Raw genomic sequence first — 6000 nt, 5'->3', positions numbered from 1 at the left:
AGGTAGAACAACTTTTGTGGTGCCTTTCAGATGCCTACCAGAGCAATGTAAGAAATACCAAATAATTCCTCTCTGGCACCTTCCCCGGTGGAGTTGTGCGTGGGGTGTGTTTGGAACTTTTTGTCTCCAGCTGAGGCCGAAATTCAGCTCTTCCCCATCTCTAGCCCAGAAAGCAGGTACAACAACATTTGTCGTGCCTTTCGGCTGCCTACAGAAGCAATTTAAAAACTACCAACAAAACTCCTGTCTGGCTCCTTCCCCGGTGGAGTTGTGCGTGGGGTGTGTTTGGAACTTTTTGTCTCCAGCCGAGGCCAAAATTCAGCGGTTTCCCATCTCTAGCCCAGAAAGCAGGTAGAACAACTTTTGTGGTGCCTTTCAGATGCCTACCAGAGCAATGTAAGAAATACTAAATTATTCCTTTCTGGCACCTTCTCTAGTGGAGTTGTGCATGGGCTGTGTTTGGAACTTTTTGTCGCCAGCCGAGTCCAAAATTCATGGATTCCCCATCTCAGTCCAGAAAGCCTGTAGAACAACTTTTGTGGTGCCTTTCAGCCGCGTACCGGAGCAATGTAAAAACTACCCGAAGAACTCCTGTCTGGCACCTTTCGCCGTGGAGTTGTGCATGGGATGTCTTTGGAACTTTTTGTCTCCAGCCGAGGCCAAAATTCAGCGGTTCCCCATCTCTAGCCCAGAAAGCAGGTAGAAAAACTTTTGTGGTGCCTTTCAGATGCCTACCAGAGCAATGTAAGAAATACTAAATAATTCCTTTCTGGCACCTTCTCTAGTGGAGTTGTGCATGGGCTGTGTTTGGAACATTTTGTCGCCAGCCGAGTCCTAAATTCATGGATTCCCCACCTCAGCCCAGAAAGCAGGTAAAACAAGTTTTATGCTGCCTTTCTGCTGCCTACCGGGGTAGTGTAAAAACTACCAACAGAACTCCTTTCTGGCACCTTCCCACGTGAAGTTGTGCATGGGGTGTGTTTGGGACATTCTGTCACCAGCCGACTCCAAAATTCAGCATTTCCTAACCACATCCCAGAAATCAGGTAGGACAACTTTTGTGGTGCCTTTCAGCCGCGTACCGGAGCAATGTAAAAACTACCAAAAGAACTCCTGTCTGGCACCTTCCGCCGTGGAGTTGTGCATGGGATGTCTTTGGAACATTTTGTCTCCAGCCGAGGCCAAAATTCAGCTGTTTCCCATCTCTAGCCCAGAAAGCTGGTAGAACAACTTTTGTGGTGCCTTTCAGCTGCCTACAGAAGCAATTTAAAAACTACTAACAAAACTCCTGTCTGGCACCTTCCCCGGTGGAGTTGTGCATGCGGTGTTTTTGGAACTTTTTGCCACCAGCCGAGGCCAAAATTCAGCGGTTTCCCATCTCTAGCCCAGAAAGCAGGTAGAACAACTTTTGTGGTGCCTTTCAGATGCCTACCAGAGCAATGTAAGAAATACTAAATTATTCCTTTCTGGCACCTTCTCTAGTGGAGTTGTGCATGGGCTGTGTTTGGAACTTTTTGTCGCCGGCCGAGTCCAAATTTCATGGATTCCCCACCTCAGCCCAGAAAGCAGGTAGAACAAGTTTTATGCTGCCTATCAGCTTCCTACCGGGGTAGTGTAAAAACTACCAACAGAACTCCTTTCTGGCACCTTCCCACGTGAAGTTGTGCATGGGGTGTGTTTGGGACATTCTGTCACCAGCCGACTCCAAAATTCAGCATTTCCTAACCACATCCCAGAAATCAGGTAGAACAACTTTTGTCGTGCCTTTCAGCTGCCTCCAGAAGCAATTTAAAAACTACCAACAGAAGTCGTCTCTGGCGCCTTCCCCGGTGGAGTTGTGCGTGGGGTGTGTTTGGAACATTTTGTCACCATCCGAGTCCAAAATTCAGGGATTCCCCATCTCTAGCCCAGAAAGCAGGTAGAACACCTTTTGTGGCGAATTTCTAATGCCTACCATAGTAACGTAAAAGCGACCAAGAGAATTCCTTTCTGGCACCATCCCCGCTGGAGTTGGGCATGGGGTGTGTTGGAACTTTTTCCACCAGCCGAGTCCAAATTCAGCATTTCCTAACCACATCCCAGAAATCAGGTAGAACAACTTTTGTTGTGCCTTTCAGCCGCGTACCGGAGCAATGTAAAAACTACCAAAAGAACTCCTGTCTGGCACCTTCCGCCGTGGAGTTGTGCATGGGATGTCTTTGGAACATTTTGTCTCCAGCCGAGGCAAAAATTCAGCGGATTCCCATCTGTAGCCCAGAAAGCAGGTAGAAAAACTTTTGTGGTGCCTTTCACATGCCTACCAGACCAAAGTAAGAAATACTAAATTATTCCTTTCTGGCACCTTCTCTAGTGGTGTTGTGCATGGGCTGTTTGGAACTTTTTGTCACCAGCCGAGTCCAAAATTCAGCTGTTCCCCACCTCAGCCCAGAAAGCAGGTAGAACAAGTTTTGTGGTGCCTTTCAGCTTCCTACCGGGGTAGTGTAAAATCTACCAAAAGAACTCCTTTCTGGCACCTTCCCATGTAGAGTTGTGCCTGGGGTGTGTTTGGAACATTTTGTCACCAGCCGAGTCCAAAATTCAGCGATTCCCCATCTCAGCCCAGAAAGCAGGTAAAACAAGTTTTATGCTGCCTTTCTGCTGCCTACCGATGTAATGTAAGAAATACCAAAAGAACTCCCCTCTGGCATCTTACCACGTGGAGTTGTGCATGGGGTTTCTTTGGAACTTTTAGCCACCAGCCGAGGCCAAAGGTCAGCTGTTCCCCATCTCAGCCCAGAAAGCAGGTAAACAACCTTTGTGGTGCCTTTCAGCCGCGTACCGGAGCAATGTAAAAACAACCAACAGAACTCCTGTCTGGCACCTTCCGCCGTGGAGTTGTGCATGGGGTGTGTTTGGGACAGTCTGTCACCAGCCGACTCCAAAATTCAGCATTTCCTAATCACATCCCAGAAATCAGGTAGAACAACTTTTGTGGTGCCTTTCAGATGCCTACCAGAGCAATGTAAGAAATACCAAATAATTCCTCTCTGGCACCTTCCCCGGTGGAGTTGTGCGTGGGGTGTGTTTGGAACTTTTTGTCTCCAGCTGAGGCCGAAATTCAGCTCTTCCCCATCTCTAGCCCAGAAAGCAGGTACAACAACATTTGTCGTGCCTTTCGGCTGCCTACAGAAGCAATTTAAAAACTACCAACAAAACTCCTGTCTGGCTCCTTCCCCGGTGGAGTTGTGCGTGGGGTGTTTTTGGAACTTTTTGTCTCCAGCCGAGGCCAAAATTCAGCGGTTTCCCATCTCTAGCCCAGAAAGCAGGTAGAACAACTTTTGTGGTGCCTTTCAGATGCCTACCAGAGCAATGTAAGAAATACTAAATTATTCCTTTCTGGCACCTTCTCTAGTGGAGTTGTGCATGGGCTGTGTTTGGAACTTTTTGTCGCCAGCCGAGTCCAAAATTCATGGATTCCCCATCTCAGTCCAGAAAGCCTGTAGAACAACTTTTGTGGTGCCTTTCAGCCGCGTACCGGAGCAATGTAAAAACTACCCGAAGAACTCCTGTCTGGCACCTTTCGCCGTGGAGTTGTGCATGGGATGTCTTTGGAACTTTTTGTCTCCAGCCGAGGCCAAAATTCAGCGGTTCCCCATCTCTAGCCCAGAAAGCAGGTAGAAAAACTTTTGTGGTGCCTTTCAGATGCCTACCAGAGTAATGTAAGAAATACTAAATAATTCCTTTCTGGCACCTTCTCTAGTGGAGTTGTGCATGGGCTGTGTTTGGAACATTTTGTCGCCAGCCGAGTCCTAAATTCATGGATTCCCCACCTCAGCCCAGAAAGCAGGTAAAACAAGTTTTATGCTGCCTTTCTGCTGCCTACCGGGGTAGTGTAAAAACTACCAACAGAACTCCTTTCTGGCACCTTCCCACGTGAAGTTGTGCATGGGGTGTGTTTGGGACATTCTGTCACCAGCCGACTCCAAAATTCAGCATTTCCTAACCACATCCCAGAAATCAGGTAGAACAACTTTTGTGGTGCCTTTCAGATGCCTACCAGAGCAATGTAAGAAATACTAAATAATTCCTTTCTGGCACCTTCTCTAGTGGAGTTGTGCATGGGCTGTGTTTGGAACTTTTTGTCACCAGCCGAGTCCAAAATTCAGCGGTTCCCCACCTCAGCCGGGAAAGCAGGTACAACAACATTTGTGTTGCCTTTCTGCTGCCTACCGGGGCAATTTAAAAACTACCGAGAGAACTCGTTTCTAGCACCTTCCCATGTGGAGTTGTGCATGGGGTGTGTTTGGAACATTTTGTCACCAGCCGAGTCCAATATTCAGCGATTCCCCATCTCAGCCCAGAAAGCAGGTAAACAACTTTTATGGCGAATTTCTAATGCCTACCATAGTAACGTAAAAACGACCAACAGAACTCCTGTCTGGCTCCTTCCCCGGTGGAGTTGTGCATGGGATGTGTTTGGAACTTTTTGACACCAGACGAGTCCAAAATCAGCATTTCCTAATCACATCCCAGAAATCAGGTAGAACAACTTTTGTGGTGCCTTTCAGATGCCTCCAGAAGCATTTTAAAAACTACCAACAGAAGTCATTTCTGGCACCTTCCCCGGTGGAGTTGTGCATGGGGTGTGTTTGGAACTTTTTGTACACCAGCCGAGACCAAAATTCAGCTGTTCCCCATCTCTAGCCCAGAAAACAGTTAGAACAACTTTTGTGGTGCCTTTCAGCCGCGTACCGGAGCAATGTAAAAACTACCCGAAGAACTCCTGTCTGGCACCTTTCGCCGTGGAGTTGTGCATGGGATGTCTTTGGAACTTTTTGTCTCCAGCCGAGGCCAAAATTCAGCGGTTCCCCATCTCTAGCCCAGAAAGCAGGTAGAAAAACTTTTGTGGTGCCTTTCAGATGCCTACCAGAGCAATGTAAGAAATACTAAATTATTCCTTTCTGGCACCTTCTCTAGTGGAGTTGTGCATGGGCTGTGTTTGGAACTTTTTGTCGCCGGCCGAGTCCAAATTTCATGGATTCCCCACCTCAGCCCAGAAAGCAGGTAGAACATCTTTTGTGGTGCCTATCAGCTTCCTACCGGGGTAGTGTAAAAACTACCAACAGAACTCCTTTCTGGCACCTTCCCACGTGAAGTTGTGCATGGGGTGTGTTTGGGACATTCTGTCACCAGCCGACTCCAAAATTCAGCATTTCCTAACCACATCCCAGAAATCAGGTAGAACAACTTTTGTGGTGCCTTTCAGCTGCCTCCAGAAGCAATTTAACAACTACCAACAGAAGTCGTCTCTGGCGCCTTCCCCGGTGGAGTTGGGCATGGGGTGTGTTTGGAACTTTTTGTACACCACCCGAGACCAAAATTCAGCTGTTCCCTATCTCTAGCCCAGAAAACAGAACAACTTTTGTGGTGCCTTTCAGCCGCGTACCGGAGCAATGTAAAAACTACCAAAAGAACTCCTGTCTGGCACCTTCCGCCGTGGAGTTGTGCATGGGATGTCTTTGGAACATTTTGTCTCCAGCCGAGGCCAAAATTCAGCTGTTTCCCATCTCTAGGCCAGAAAGCAGGTAGAACAAGTTTTGTGGTGCCTTTCAGCTTCCTACCGGGGTAGTGTAAAATCTACCAAAAGAACTCCTTTCTGGCACCTTCCCATGTAGAGTTGTGCCTGGGGTGTGTTTGGAACATTTTGTCACCAGCCGAGTCCAAAATTCAGCGATTCCCCATCTCAGCCCAGAAAGCAGGTAAAACAAATTTTATGCTGCCTTTCTGCTGCCTACCGATGTAATGTAAGAAATACCAAAAGAACTCCCCTCTGGCATCTTACCACGTGGAGTTGTGCATGGGGTTTCTTTGGAACTTTTAGCCACCAGCCGAGGCCAAAGGTCAGCTGTTCCCCATCTCAGCCCAGAAAGCAGGTAAACAACTTTTGTGGTGCCTTTCAGCCGCGTACCGGAGCAATGTAAAAACAACCAAAAGAACTCCTGTCTGGCACCTTCCGCCGTG

This window comes from Falco peregrinus, chromosome 3 (genome assembly GCF_023634155.1).
Source record: "Falco peregrinus isolate bFalPer1 chromosome 3, bFalPer1.pri, whole genome shotgun sequence".
NCBI lineage: Eukaryota > Metazoa > Chordata > Aves > Falconiformes > Falconidae > Falco > Falco peregrinus.
Note: the sequence above shows the minus strand (reverse complement) of the source record.